The following is a 16,571-nucleotide window of genomic DNA, read 5'->3' on the forward strand; positions in this document are numbered from 1 at the left end:
ATGAGCTAGAGAAGAAAATGGCAAACCACTCTAGTGTCTTTGCCAACAAAATCCCAAAATGAGAGCATGAAGAGTAGGAAACAACTCAACACAGACAGTTGGACAGCCAGAGTGCATCACTGATATCTTCATGATAACAAGAGAAAGCTAAGGTGATTTTATGGGACTACATGGAAAAGAATTGCACAAGATTGGGTGGGAGGATGAATTACCATTTTTAAAAAATAATTTGCATATTGAGAGGAAACTTTCAAATTGATGAGATCAGAAATCCATTTGAATATTCGAGACCAATTTGTTTTGCATTTTGTGATTGTGGAGCCAATAGCTGAAACAACTGAGATTGCTTCTAAATAATTCAGGCACAAGTCTTTACTAGTAGTAGAAAGAAAAGCTCCCAACGCAGACGTGGCAATCTATTAGGATCCTAAGGATAATTACATATGGAACTTAAACACTGGCCATTGCAGAATTACGTTGGAGTCTCTTCTTAATAAGATCATAGATTTTAGAGCAAGAAGGGACCTTAGAGATCATTCAGTTCTACCTCTTCATTTAATGGAAGAGGGATTTGAGGCCTATATCCTGCCAATATTGGGAAGCCTGGCCCAGGTCAGATATCATGTCTTCCATGAACCCTCTGCTGATTCCTCTAAGCTTTGTACTTCTATGCATTTATTATATTCTGCTTTGTATGACAGCTATTTGTGTAGCTGTTTTATCTTTCTGTTTAGATAACAAACTTCTTAAGGGCAAGAAAGATTTTATTTACCTTTATGCTCCCCCTTCTCCTCCTCACCTCAATAGTGACCCTGCCCTTAATAAGTATTTATTAAATTGGATGTTAGGGTGGGAATAGACATAGGGAAGCTACATTTGATAGGTCTGATCATGGTGATTCCTTCAGAGAAATGATGTGCACTCAGTTTAGAAACATATTTATAATGCTGTCAGTGCATAGGTGGGAGTGCATCACAAATCACAGCTGGAAAAATCTCCTTGTGAACCAACCTAAGAGCACCCTTTCACCTCCGTCAGATAAAATTAGCCTCAGCTAGAGCATTAGAGACAATCTGTATTCAACCAGGTGAGAAGACAGTTTTCATCCAAATTCCCGAGGCCTCACATTCAATTACTATGAATTCAAAGATGTATTTAAGATTTTGAGGACTAAGTTTCCATTCTTTGTGGCAAAATTTAGTATAATTAAATAAATACTCAAAATTCATTTGATTTGAACATCTGCTTTGGCATTGCAGAAGAAAGGAAAATCTCCATCTCTAACCATTACTGGTTTTTCTATTTCCTATCTAGCTCCACAACAGCTGCCCTTTATCTTGACAGGTACAGAGACAAAACCGTAACACTTTAATGTAGCTTCAATGCCTATTTCTTTTAGTGGGTTCTTTCTGTTATGCTTCAAGTCAGAATGTCATCAAAGTCAATATGGGGCCCACCATCCATGTCACTTCAACTTCAAAGCAAAATGCTCTCATTTAAAATAGATAATATTCCTCACATGGAAACCATTTACCTTAGCAAGCACCCTCTCAGTCCCTTTTTGGCAAAAGTGAAAGTGTATCTGTGATGTTTGTAATACAAAGAGCTAGAAATTCAATTTTCTCATCTTTAACTTTGAAATTGAGAAGTAATGATTTAAAGTCCCCAAAGGAAAGAAGCTATTTAGCTCTGCCTTTACTTTATGACTGACATTAATGACACTGCCTCTTCCTTCTAGACATCAATACTTGTGCTTGTGGTGGCTTTTAAATTTTATTTTATTTTATTTTCAGCCTTTGAAGACTTTGCTTCTTGATGGTCAGAATGGTGCAGGGGAATGAGCTCACTATTTCAAATCAGGAGCATGGGATTTGACCCTTGACTTTGATGCTTTGACCTCCAGCAAACTATTTCACCTTTTGCCTCAGTTTGCTCACCTGTTTGTGTGTGTGTGTGTGTGTGTGTGTGTGAGAGAGAGAGAGAGACAATACTTATGCAACTTGTCTCACAGACTGTTGTGAAGAAAGTGCTTTATAAATTTTAAAGCACTATCAAAATATGAGCTGTTTATCTGTTTATGATCTGTTTAAACATGTTTATTTGACAGAAATGAAAGCCAGATATGGCATGTTCCTTTAGGGGGGAAGGGAAGGGAATAAGCATTTATTAAGCCCCTGCTCTGCCAAAGTTACTATGCTAAGCACCTTCTAAATATTATCATTTGATCCTTACAACAACTCTACGAGAAGGTGCAATTATTACTCCTGTTTTATTGCCGAGGAAACTGAGGCAGACAGATTAAGTGGCTTGCCCAGGGTCACACAGTTAAGAGGTATCTGAGGCTGGATTTTAACTCAGATCTTCCTGACTACAGTTCCAGTGGTCTATCCATTACACCACCTAGGTGCCTAAATGTTTAGGTTTCTCCATTGTCATGACTAGGCAGGGAAGATTAAAAATACTGACTTTTAGGTATATTTTATAAATACTTTTGGGGAAAACAATGAAGATGAGCTTTCCTGAACTTGCAAACTAACTTATGAGTGCATATTGGGATTTCCTTTACAGAAGTCAGAGAAACAACATTTCCCATTTCATAACCGATGCTTATAGGGAAAACAACATCCAGGTATATTTATGAAAATTTAGTCTCAGGGAGAGATCTACGTTGAATTTGAATATGTATACTAAAGCACTCTTTTTCTTTCGTGCTGCCTCTTCCTTATCTCTTAAACACTAATCTTTTATGAAAGCATATATTAAATACCATAGCTATATATGAAATACATCAATACATGTATACACATGAAAAACAATGCATGCTTGAAATGTATGGACATTTATATACATATGTGTAGTATACATGATATTTGCCTGTGTATTATCTAAGATTACATCTGGTCTTTGAACTCTTCTTTCATGTACTGACTCTTCTGACTCGGTTCAACTCTCCTCTCACATGGTCAGAAATCCCTTTTAGTTCTTATCACAACCCCTGGCTGGAGCAAGTATCCCTAGTGATTTTTTTTTTAATCTTCCTCTTCCCTCCCCAATTTCACCTTGCCCCCAAACCTGTCCCTCTCTTCTATGCAAACTATAAGAACTAGGCTGATTGGAGAAGACTGAAAAGGCTGGTGACCTTTGTCACACTACCTCTCAGCAAAAAATCACCTCTTAGTCACCTTCTGGTTTCTGCTGGTATCTTCTGCCTGTTTCTTGATATGTATACAGTAAATGATGAGGTATAAATGTAGTAGAAAGAGGGCTCTCTTCAGAGTTCCTTTTCTTGTATCCACATATGGGGAGATAGACAATGAGAGAAGGCAGGTGGTGATTTTGTACTGAGAAGAGAGGGACCAATGTTACAAGCCTTTTCAGCCTTCTCTAGTCAGTACAACCTTTATGATTTGCAAAGAACAAAAGAAGGCTGTGATTAAACAGCAAAGTTTTTTAATTTTTAAAAAACAAGTGGGGCAGCTAAGTGGCGCAGTGGATAGAGCATGGGCCCTGAAGTCAGGAGGACCTGAGTTCAAATGTGGCCTTAGACCAAACACTTGACACTTACTAGCTGTGTGACCCTGGGCAAGTCACTTAACCCCAAACAACAACAACAACAAAACCTCCAAACAAACAGGTGAGGTCTGTTGTTTTAAAATAAATATTTTACTGGGCAGCTAGATGGTACAGTAGATAGAGCGCCAGACCTGGAGTCAGGAAGACTCCTCTTCCTGAGTTCAAATCTGGCCTCTTACTAGCTGTGTGATCCTGGGCAAGTCACTTAAACTTGTTTGCCTTAGTTTCCTCATCTGTAAAATGAGCTGGAGAAGGAAATGGCAAAGCATTCCAGTATCTTTGCCAAGAAAACTCCAAATGGGGCTATGAAGAGTCGAACACAACTGAAACGACTGAACAGAAATGTCAAACTGCCATGGAAATATTGTTTAATGTTGTGGTAATTGAATGGTGTTTTAAAAAAAAAGAAAACAAAACTTCCAAAATGGATGCTAAAATGTCTAGAACAGCAGAAAACCACTTAGGGCCACAAGAAGGACTTCTGGTTAGAGGAATGTCTTATGACCTGAAGGATAAGGACATTGAAAGTACCTTATGTGATGCTATAGATATTTTGAAGCGATATGAGGTATTTAGTAAATAATATGAAGGGTCCTTTTCCTTGTTAGGACAATCACCTCTATATGTATTCTTGAGCCTGTCTTTTCCAGTAGATTGCTCCCCTCTCATGCCTTCTCTCTTGCTAATCTTCAGTTTCTCCTCACCTTCCCTAGTGTCTACAAAGATACCAGTCTCCCTATCCTTAGAACAATACAAAATAATAGAGCTTGTTTATCAATATCTATATATTTTTGTATATCTTGGACAGATGCTGCAATGATTGGGTACAGAATCAAATAGAAGAGCAGGCTGGATTGCCTTTGCTAAGTTAAAAATGATTCTAATTACAACAAAATTCACTCTTCCTCTCTCACTAATATTCTTCTGTTGTTATTGCATGGTTGCAAGAAACAGAACACTACAATCTCCAAAGGATTAAAAGTGAGTATCACCTAGAGAACAACGGAGAAGTGCGAGGTAGTTGTGACCAGTTGCAATGCCTTACAGACAGGAAATTACGAAGAAGTGGAGTTAAGAAGTGCTCAGATCTGGACTTGAGATGTTTCTGGTTTAGGAGGAACTCGAGGTTCCTCATTGATGAGGAACTTCTATTGATGCAGACTGGCACCTTCTCTGCATCTTAGAGAAGTGCCTGGGGGCAGGGAGAGTTAGGTAACTTGCTTTTAGTACTTGGCAGAAGTGAGGCTTAAACCAGAGTCTTCCTGACTCTTAAGTCCGGCTCTCTATTGATGGGCCATACTTTATTATGAAGTAAAAGATGCCACAAAATAAATGCGTGAGTGAAAAAGATGAGATTGTTATGTAAGGAATAGTCCATCTGCTTCACTGGTGTCTCTTCAATGTGAAGGGAAAACAAGCTAGGACCCCATCTCATTGAGTAGACCCTGCTGGAGGTAATTAGGAGATGTTATGGATGAGATTTACAGAGTATAGGTAGGCATGGATAGCTTGTGATTTGTACCATTGGAGAAATGAATAACCACATCAGTAAGACCATGGATCCATTTGTGTATTGGAAAATTACATATGATACGAGACATGTTTTATTCTAAATGTATGTCATAATTCATGTTTTTAATTGTGTATTCTTTTTGCTCCGTGTACCTATGTTTACTGCATGATATCATAATGTGACTATATAATTCAGTTAGGATAATTACCAATGCTATATTATATGTCAATTTCTGATGTTTAACATGATGCTAGTGGTTTATCTTGAAGTGATTTAAATATACCCCATGTAATTTACCAGGATTGCAATTTTAATAGGAGAAGAATGTACAAAGGCCAAAAGAAAAAAATAGGCTATAATTTTGCTGGGTTAAGTGGGACGAATGTCTTTTTAGTCTTCTCCAACTAGCTCAGCCCTGGTGATTTGCATAGAGCAGGGGAGTATGATGGGGGTAGAGAGGATGTTGAAAGCACTTTTCTCACAACAGATTTACTCAGCTACTTTTCCTGGAAGAAATAGATCTCTGAAAATACATATTTCCCTCAGCTGGGCCAGGGGGTGGGGAGGAGGGAAAGATAGAACTAAAATGGATTTCTGACCATAAGACAGATGAGAGTTGAACTGAATGAATCATAGGAGACAGTAGAGGTCAAATGGATTCAAGAGCAGATGTGAGCCTAGCCTGGTCATCTAGCTTTTATATGGCAACTTGACTGAGGGGAAGTGGTTCATTACTATTGGCTGAAAGAGTTATAGCCAAGTCCTTTCTGGAAAAGGTTTAATAAACACCAGACCATCAACCCTCCCTTCTACCCTGCCCAACCTTCCACCAAGATAGTGGACAGGGTAGGAGGAGGATAGCTGAAGAGTAGTGGAGAAGGTCTGTCCAACAGAAAATAGTAAAGAGAGATGCCTGTTGGGGTCAGGCCTAGTAGAGAGTAATTTGAGAATCCCTCCAGAAGACATGAGCAGCTCTACAATATGAGAGGTATGAGTAGTCTGTCCCTTTGACTACATGTTCCCTGTGTGTGTACCCCTCCATGTGGGTAGCCTGGTCACTCGTGTTCTCTATGTGCGTATTTACCAAGCGTGATTCTTATGCATGTCTACTCTGCTACGGATAGTTGTATTTGTGGGATAATAAATCCCAAGTTCATGTGGGAAGTAGTTTGTTGTTATTTTATACTTTTCTTTATTTCTTCTTCCTTCTGTATATATTGTCTCCCCTATTAGAATGTGAGCTCCTTGAGAGCAGAGACCGGTTTTTTTTTTGTATTTTCAGAGCTCAGCACAGTGTTTTGCATACAGTTGGTGTTTAATGAATGCTTTATTCATTCATTGATGCTTCTATTTCATTAAATGCCTTGTTTTGAACTATGTGTCCTCCGGCTAACTAGTAAAAGTAAACACATAGATGGGGGCTTCTGAACTGTAGTTTAAAAAGGATTCTGACACACAAAGTACCTAGAACCTGAGTTAGCTATTAAGGAGTCCTCAGGTCTACATACACAAATGTTTGTGTAATGTGTATAGATACATATAACATAGTTGCTTATGAAGAACTATCCTCTATAACAACATTATTTTATTTTAAGAGAATTTGAAAGCCAATGAGCACTTTATCCAGTCTACAAATAGTTACATGCCCAGTCATCAAGGTGAAACACAATTTTTTCTAAGCAAGCAGTAAGTAATTTTCAGGGTTTTGTATATACTATTTCCTATATCTGTAATTGCTTTTCCTTCTTCAGTTCTTATTCCTTGACTCTTTCCAACCTTTTTCAAAACTTACTTCCTCTCATAAGCCATCCATGATTGATTTCCCCTGATTGTTTATACATATATAGTACACCTTCTCAGCTCTTAGGTGGTCAGTTTTTATTATGCTAACATATAAATGTTGTGTGTATGTTCCTCTGTAAAGTGCTTTTCAGTTGCTTCACCTGTGGTTATATTGTCTCTATTCCCTCACTGTGATGGGTTTATGAAGGTTGTGAGGTCAACCTCTTGCTCCTTTTAAGCTGGAAAAAACACAAAGATGGTTTTTCGACAATTTGTCTAATTGTCCAAGGACCAGCCTAACTAAATTCAGATAGGCCCAACATCATAAGTTTGGGTGGGAGGCAATAGGTATATTTAGTCATGTTGTTGTTCAATCATTTTTCAGTCATATCTGACTCTTTCGGGCCCTATGAGGTTTTCTTGGCAGAGATGCTGGAGTGGTTTGCCATTTCCTTCTCCAGATGATTTACAGATGAGGAAATGGAGGCAAACAGGGTTAAGGGACTTGCCCAGGGTCACACAGCTCAAATGTCTGAGGCCAGTTTTGAACTCAGGAAGATGAGTCTTCCTGACTCCAAGCCTGGCACGCTGTCCACTGTGCCACCTACCTGCCCCATTTTTAATCATAGCAGCTCATGAAGCTGTCTATTAAAGTGCAGAGGGGCTGTGATCTACATTGGTAGAGCATTTCTCTAGATTGTTGTAATCAAGCATTGAAATGTATTTTTTTTATTATTACATTATCTGTGTCATGTAAGGGTATATTTTCTCTCCAGCTAGATTGCTAACCTATTGATGGTAAGGATTATGTATTTTAATTCCTCTGTATTCCAACCACAATTGCTAGTACAATGCTTTAGACTCAGTAGGAATTAAATATTAACTGACTATTTAATACCTAGAGGGAAAATGGGCTGCTTAAAAAAAGTATGTCTTTTTTGTTGTTCTTATTTGTAATGACTCATTTAATTAAGTTGTTTGGGAGTTCAGTTCACCAAAGCCATATTCTTGCACTCACAGTTGAGCTGAGCTGGCCATGGGATGGAAAGGAAATATATCAAGATGTCAAAACATCTGCTGTATATTTAAATGAGGAAAAGCAATTGTCCCTGGGAAAGATTGAAGAAATGTTCATAGGAGGCTCCAAGGACCAATTTGAACTAATGTGACACAAATATGTTAGCTGAAAAGTGACAATAGTAGAGACAAGCTGTGATGATGTGAAGTTAGGTAACCCCTGGGAAAATTTGTATCTACTTCCCAAATCCAGATATGGTTAGCATCATTTTTCTGTTATCTCATTAAGCAACTGAAGGTTTATTATGAAAAATGAAGTGAGAAGGAAATATAGAGATAATATTCAGAACTGCTAAGGGTGTTGAAGACAGTCATTTAGATCATCTACCCTCTGGGCAAGCATGATATCAAATATAGTATTTTTGAGATTACCTTGTATGCTATTAATTATAAATATGTTATTTTTTAAATTAACAATAAAATCATCATGTGGAACAAACACAAAAACCAAATTTTGAATGTCATAAATTTAAGGGATATGTTCAGCTATGCCTAGGGGAAGCTACTTCTCTCTCTTGTGATGCCTTGATAATAAGTGCATGAATGGATGAAAAAAACTTATTAAGCACCTCACTATGTGTTAAGCATTGGGCATACAAGTAGAAAAACGATGCTATTCTTATTCTCAAAGAGCTCATGTTATAATATAGGGAAACCACACAGTAATCTGTATCATAGGGAAACAACATAGTAATCTGGACAGCTGGGAAGAACTTGGGTTTAACAGCAGGTAGATAACAAGGTCAATGGGTCGTTAGGGCATATCAACAGGTCAGATGGCAATCCCTAGGGTTCTGGAGAGTAGAGAAATAGAAGAAATGGTAAGGTCCATTCCATTTCACCCAGAAGTCACTCCCTGCTTATCCAAGCCATGTGAAAATCCCTATGAATTTTGTTATTTTGGCACTTTCCAGGGTAGCATTTTGCTACTAATTGCTGCCCTGATGAGGTCTCCTTTTTGGCATAGGCTTAATTCGTGGCTAGTTCACTTTCCCCAGTGCACAGACATTTGAGCCATGCCCTCTGGTTTGATCTTTAAAAGGAAGGGTAAAAGAGGAGATCAGAAAGGAGAGAGGCTGTACATAGATTTAGTTTCTTGGAGAGAAGCCCATGCAACCAGGGAACCACAGGGCTCTTGGGATGACATGAAAAAAAGGCAGCAAATGAATTTCTGGGCCAAATGGAGGAATTCCTTAAGTATGCCAGGGACCTCGTTCAAGCTGGGAACTGAAGGAGCTGGAACTGAGGAGCAATGCAGACAGAGACATGAAAGAAAAAGCAGCTCTGAATCTTGCCACCCTGGTAACTATGAAACCTGTGGCCTGGGCCAAATCAAGAAGGGTGGTGAATTCTGTCTTCTTCCTACATTCAGACGGGCCTTAACCCTTGGCTTATACTACGAATCTGAGGCGATTGTAAAAACTCCTGGGAAGGTGGGTCTCATAGCAGCGGAGTGGTATTGGTTGACTCTCCAGCACCTATGAATCCTTTACTGTTGCTGGGGAGGGCAGGATATATGAAGTAATACTACAGATAGGGAGAACTATAAAGAACCCTTGAAGGCAAAGGACATCTAGAATGGGAAAGGGAGTTAGCTTAACTATTTATGGGTTCAGGGAAACATCCTTTTCATTTTCTGATTGGTGAAATAATACCTGTCTTATTCCCAATATTTTGTTAGCTTGTATGCTTACATGGGAGCTGAGGTCGTTTTCCTTTTTTGGGGGAGGCTTAGATATGAGCCAAATTTTGATGTTCCCATGGGAAACTCTGGGCTGAAGTATAAACCAAAGACACCTACTTAGGAAGAAAGTCTCCAAGGCTGAAACCAGTCCAGCTTTGGTAAATGAGCCATGGGTTATGTGAGAAACTTCTAGAAATGTTATGAGGGAGCACAAGACCATATGATCATAGAAAATACTGCTTTATCTGGAGCGCTCCCCGCCCTTTTCCAGTTTCCTTTTGTGTGTTGTTTCCCCCTCATCAGATTGTAAGTTTCTTGAGGGTAAGAACTGTCTTTCTTTTTCTTATTTGTATCCCCACAGTGTTTTAGTACAGTGCATCACACATAGCAGGCACTTAATAAATGTTTATTGAATTGAATTGATTTTAGGCCAGAGAATTTCTCTTCATTTCTTTCCTTATAATTCACTAAGAAAAGGAAAAGTTGAAACCACTTTGGTAAACTTATTATCCAACTTTCTCTATAGCCTACCTGCTTATAATACCATTCTTTTGGGTTAGTCAAAGAGAGAAGGTGGGGGAAGGGTGTGACTGGGTAACAGGGAATTGAAAAGTAATTGGTCTATCTGTTTAGAGAGCTATGGCAATTGTGGTGCTTTAGGCAGTGCCAAGACAGTATAGAGATTGCTAAATCAGGCATTGCCAGTTGGCCACTTTAGGACTAGAATGTATGGTACAATAAGTAGAATATTAGACATGGAGTCAGAGGTCTTGGATCCAAATCCTGGCTCTGCAACTCATCACCTATGTAAGCCACCTCAGTTTCCTAACATGTCAAATGGCTGGGGTTGATTAAATAATTTAATTTGATTAAATAAAGTTAAATAAGGGTTTAAATAAATAAGGTTAAATAAATAAGGGTTTGATTAAATAATTCTAAATCCTATTGTAGTCTTTGTTTTGGTATGTATCTCTCTTCCCTTAGGATTGTTATAAAAAAAAAAAGGCTGTACTTAGGAAGTTTCTGCTAATGAGTGGGCAGGCATTACCAGCACTGTTGATCACCCTCTTCTCCTAGATACTCTCCCCTCTCTGGGGTTTTGTGACCCTACTCTTTCCTGCATCTCTTCCTGCCTGCCTGGCTACTCTTTCTCAGTCTCTGTCCTCTGCTGGCTCATTATCTGTGGGTATACCCCAAGGCTCAGTCCTGGGTCCTCTTTTCTTCTGTCTCTTGATAACCTCATTAGCTCCCATGAGTTTAATTATCATCTTTATTCAGGTGATTCTTGGATCTACAAATCCAGCCTGACGCTTTCTCCTGAGGTCCAGTTTAATTACCTATTGGATTCTGCAAGCTAAATGTCCAGGAGAAATCCCAAGCTTAACCTGTCAAAACAGACCTCATTCCAAATCTTTCTTCCACTAAATCTCCTTATTTCGGTTGAAGCCACCACCTTTCTACTAGACTCTTGGGTGCATGACCTTGGTGTTATTCTCCATCCTTACTCCCCTTTAGCCACCTGGAAGGGTTGGTGTGAGGATCAAATGAGATGACATCTGTAAGTCACTTAGCACAGTGACTTGTCACTAAATAAATGCTTATTCCCTTCCCTTTCCCCTAACTGATCAAATGCAATCAATTGCTATTTCTACCCCTATAACATCTTTTTCATCTTCTCTACTCAATATCCATGACCTTAATTGAAGCCCACTTTACCTTTCACCTGGAGTATTGCTATGGCCTTTTAATTGGTCCCCCTGCATCAAATCCCTCCACATGTTGGAACTATTTCAATAGTTTTCCTGCCTGAAGTCTCTCACCATAGTAATCCATTCTCCATTCAGCTGCAAAAGTAATTTTACCAAAGTGCAGATCTGACCATGTCACTCCCTTGCTCAATAAACTTCAGTGGCTCCCTATCACCTCCAGGATCAAATATAAAATCCTCCATTCGGCACTCAAAAACCTTCATAACCGAGCCCTCCCTTACTTTTGCAGCTTCTTAGATCTTCTTCCCTAACAGATAATCTTTGATCCAGTGACTCTGGCTTCCTTGCTGTTCCATCTCTCAACTCTGGGCACTTTCTCTGGCTGTCCTCAGTACCTGGAAATTTCTTCCTCTTGGTTTCCCTGATTTTTTAAAGTCCTAACTAAAACCCCTAACTAAAACTTTTCCCAGACCCCTCTTAAGTCTAGTAACTTTTCTGTTAATTATTTCCTATTTATCTTATATGTAGCTTGTTTATACAAATGTGTTTGCTTGTTATCTCCCCCACTAGACTGTGACCCCTTTGAGGGCTGATTTTGTCTTTTGCTTCTTTTTGTATCCCCAGCACTTAGCAACAGTGCCTGATACTTAGTAGGTGCTTAATAAATGTTGATTATTGACTGATGTTAATCCACCTTCCCCACTGCTACCAAAGTGATTTTACTTAAAGGCACATTTGATCGTCTCACTCCTTTCCTCAATAAACTGTAGTGGCTCCCTGGTCTCGACCTATCTTTCCAGCTTTATTAATATTCCTCTTTCCATACTCTATGGTCCAGTCAAACTGGCCTTATCTTTGCTCTTCACACATAACATTCCATCTTCCATCTTTCTGTCTTTGCACTGGACATCACTCATGCCTGGAATGAACTCCTTCTTCAACTTTGCCTCAGAGAATGTCTCACTTTTTTCAAGATGCCGGTCAAGAACCTATTTGCCCACTAAGCCATTCCTGATCCTCCCAAATTCTAGTTCTCCTTCTCTCTCACTCCTTTGTATTTAATAATAATAATGACAGCTAGCTTTTATATAGCACTTCAAAGTTTTCAAAGCACTTTACAAATATTTGCTCATTTTAGTTACACCACTCTGTAAGGTATGTGCTTTATTGTTATGGATGAGGAAAGTGAGGCAGAGGTTAAGTGGCTTATGATTTACTTTATATTTATTCTGCAGTATCTATTTATATATATCCTGCATTTTTTACATGCATAAGCTCCTTGGTAGTAGGAATTATTCTGTTATTTGTTTTTATATCTCTAGAATTCAGCACAGTGGATTAACAAACACTTAACAGATATTTGTTGATTGATTGATTATTCATTTCCTATGACTTTTGACCTTGAAAGCACTCCAACTGTCAGGTGGACAGACTGGCAAGGGAGAAAAACTATTCCTTGGAGAGTTCGTATTGGGTGGCATTCATGTTGACCAGCATCTCTCCCTGCTTGCCAGGGTATCTTGGTGGGAAAGAACAGAAGATGGATCAGACATGGTCATGAATGACCATAAGTGGAACCAGAAGACCAGGAGTTTGGTGAGACACCTGAAACCTCATCCACAAACATCATCATCCTTTCCCCTCAGTCCTAGGAGTGGAGAAGATACTTTCTATTCACCCATCTGGCCTTTCACTTCCTGTTTCCCTTCTGACTTGGTGGGAATAGAGGAGTAAATAGAGGAGTGTGTGTCCATATACGTGTGTGTGTGTGTGTGTGTCTGTGTGTATGTGAATGCAAGCCCTGAAATTATTTTTCCCCTCCTAGCTGCAGCCAAAGGAAGATTTATTACCTTAAATGCTTCTACTTTCTATGCTATTTGAAACTGTTAATAAATAATTAGAATATTATTCTCCAGGAATCCTTTCACAGTTTCTATGAACAGCTCTAAGAACCCAATAGCAGTCAAGTTAAGGGACAATGAACAAATGTGAGTGGTTAAAAGAAAGGAGAAATTAGATGGGCATTTTGAGGAATCAAATTTGTTCATTATTCTAGGCCATAGGAAAAAAAAAAGGAATATTCTTTAGTGATGTGGCACTATGGGGTTTGGAGTGAAGCTGAAAATTGGTATCAGAACTACATTTCAAACTAAAATGAGGTTTCTAAAGGTTAGTTAAATAATAAAGAAAATTCTTGTGTTAAAAAGAATTGAGGAATTGTCTGTGGATGTTATAGTTTTATAATGGTATAAAAGACATTTTTTCCCTAGGGCATTTAGCAACATTTTTTTTTAAAAAAGCATTAATTATAATGAGTCCATGAGTCATCCCTTGACCATTTATAAGAATGTAAGGAAGACTGTTATATCTCTTTTTCCAAAGTAGGCTCAGAATTCTGCAACTTTGGAGAGTTTTGTGGATTGTCAGGATAAATGTGCTGAACCTTAACTAAGGGAAATTATCATCAGCAGCATCATCAGTTCTACGCTCCAGTAGTGAGAGCACTGTAAGATAGGGATCAATTGAGTCAATCAAATATCACCCTACTTAAAAGTAATGAGTTTAATGATGTGATAATACCTCTGTTGAATCAATCAATTAATCAAGAGCCTTAGACAAGAGGTCCTAGAAAGCCATTAGAGGAAACGGAATAGTTCTCCACAGGATGTGGGTGGGTATTAGTTGAAGAAACTTGGTCACATCCTTTGGCTTTTATATAAAATAGTAGATCAGCTCATAATTGAAGAGGTTTCAGTGGTGAGTTCTGGCCAAGCCCCTAAGAGGAATTACTAGGGCAGGGAAGAGGAGCACAGCCTCAGTCTCCTCCCTGGACCAGAAGAGGATCTTGGGAACTTTGGAGGTTTTGCTGTTTGTATCAGGAGCTCAGGACAAACTAGACATGCTGAGGAAAAGCAGGTTAAAACTCCATGAGGAGGGGTAGCTAGGTGGCGAAGTGGATAGAGCTCTGGCCTTGGAGTCAGGATGACCTGAGTTCAAATCCAGCCTCAGATACTTGACACTTACTAGCTATGTGACCCTGGGCAAGTCACTTAACCCCGAACACCTCACCAAAAAACAAACAAAAACTCCAAGAGGACCCCACAAGAAAAACTGGACAGCACCTAAGGGGAACTTGCAAGTGGGGAAATGTACCTTATCAAGTGAGAACCCTATGTTACCCCATTGTCCCATGTGCTTTCTAAGCTTAAGCTCACTTTCCCCTGCACTGTATAAATAATGGTGAGAAAGTGTGTCATACTCTTGTGGGCATGTTTTATACCAACTTTTCTTACTATACCACCTCATTAAATGTCTCTTTCTAAAAGATGATTATGTCTGACTAATTGATATTAGTTGGTTAATCATGGAATGGGAGTGGGTGTGGAGGGAGGGGGAAAGACCATGGTGGGTGTTCTCATGAGCTACAGCATTAGAAAAACCTATGTTAGCACCTCGGGGGGCTTTGACCCTCTATGGATTAAAGTTCCCCAAACCCTGAAGGAGAGAAGTAGCAAGGGCTCTCTGGGGACCTAGCCTGCCAGTTTCAGTGGGAGTTGGTAGAGTAGAGCCAGAGCCCAAGCTGGAGCACACTGAGTTAGAGTTTTAAAGCTATTCATGGAACACTAGCCCTTTCCTAAAGGGACACTGGGGCAGTTCCCTGCCTCATAGTTGATACTGGCTTATTTAGGTGAGGGTCTATAAACCAGTTGAAGGTTTCAGCACAGAGCTGCCAAAGGTTTCTGGGAGTGAAAAATTCGACACAAGAAGATGTAAGGAGATATTTATTTTCTTTCTTTCTCCCAGGTTAGCTTTAATGTTAACTCACAAGACGTACTCACATGAGATAAAGAATCAGCGTTTCAGAGTTGGAAATAACCTTAAAGACATACCTGAACAAAAATCTCCTCTTTAATACCTCTGACAAGTGATCATCCAGGCTTTCTTTGAAGGCCTCCATTACTGAGGAATCTACTACCACCTGAAAAAACTCATTCTTCTTCTGGGAGAATCTAATTGTTAAAGTCTTTCTACTGATGTCTTCCCTGGGCCAACATTCCCTTAACTTGTTTCTTGTCAATTTATACCCATTGATCTCACTTCTGCCCTGTGGGGTCCCTAAAAATATCCTTTTTTGAAGGAAAAAATAAAAACCTTTTCTAAATGTCAACCCTTCAAATATGTGAAGACAGTTATTATGCCCCTTCTGAGTCATCTCCTCTCTAGATTAAACATCCCCTGTTCTTTCTTTAAAATTAAAAAAAAATTAACATCTTTTATATTTATGGGCGATGTCTATGTTCTACAGATTTGCAGTGCCATAATATGCTGTCAAATGAAATCAGACCTTATGATTGGGGTTGAGAGTTGAATCAATATGTCACACTGAAACAACATATTTCTGAAAAAAGTGAAAGTCATAGCAATTTATGTATAGTGCTTTAAAGTAACAGGGCTCTGTGTGTGTGTGTGTGTGTGTGTGTGTGTGTGTGTGTGTGTATGTGTGAAAGAGGAAAAGAGAGAGAGAGAGACAGAGAGAGAGAGAGAGAGACAGAGACAGACAGAGACAGACAGAGACAGAGAGACAGACAGAGACAGACAGAGAGAGGGAGAGAGAGACAGAGACAGAGAGAGAGAGAGAGAGAGAGAGAGAGAGAGAGAGAGAGAGAGAGAGAGAAAGAGGAAAGAGAGGAGAGAGAGACAGAGAGACAGAGACAGAGAGAGAGAGAGAGAGAGAGAGAGAGAGAGAGAGAGAGAGAGAGAGAGCGCTATAAACTTTAATGAAGACTTAGTAAAGCAACTAGCATGGTAAGCCCTGTTAAAAGGAGACTTCCCCCCCTACTGGGGAGTGTGAACTCAAGTGATTAGATTGGAACCAAAAAATAGATTCCTATTTTTGAGAGGTGTGGGCTTGAGTATTTATTTTGGGGGAGAATGAAAAATGATTGCAGTTTAGAGAAAAAAACAGAACAATCTGTTTCCTTGCCAACTGTGTTATAGAGCAATTTAAAAATATTAAAGTGCTTTACATATTTCCTAATCACTCAAGTCCTGAAATGATTATGGCTCCCAGCATTCCCTGTGATTCAGACCACTGGAGCCCTTCATATCTTTCAGGAAGAGGTTTAACCTTGAAAGCAGCAGCATGGCTTCAGAAGGCCCATCTCACTGCAGCAGGCATAAACAGTTTAATTACAGCAAGGCTCAAACAAGCACCAGGTGTTTCTGGAAAAGC

The 16,571-nt window shown here is 39.3% G+C and overlaps 1 protein-coding gene and 1 long non-coding RNA gene across 5 annotated transcripts in view; one reads left to right on the plus strand and one right to left on the minus strand.

Annotated features, from left to right (window-relative positions):
• The window catches only part of LOC110220543 (uncharacterized), a 70,608-nt gene extending 62,229 nt beyond the window's left edge, over nt 1–8,379 (plus strand). Inside the window, exon 5 of the long non-coding RNA XR_002327901.2 lies at nt 1,794–8,379. This is a non-coding gene — a long non-coding RNA (uncharacterized LOC110220543). The remainder of the gene's footprint in view (nt 1–1,793) is intronic.
• Nucleotides 1–16,571, minus strand: part of SLC24A2 (solute carrier family 24 member 2) — a 299,391-nt gene that overhangs the window by 122,787 nt on the left and 160,033 nt on the right. The window lies entirely within an intron of this gene.

This window comes from Phascolarctos cinereus, unplaced genomic scaffold, assembly GCF_003287225.1.
Source record: "Phascolarctos cinereus isolate Bilbo 61053 unplaced genomic scaffold, phaCin_HiC Scaffold_4;HRSCAF=312, whole genome shotgun sequence".
Lineage (NCBI taxonomy): Eukaryota > Metazoa > Chordata > Mammalia > Diprotodontia > Phascolarctidae > Phascolarctos > Phascolarctos cinereus.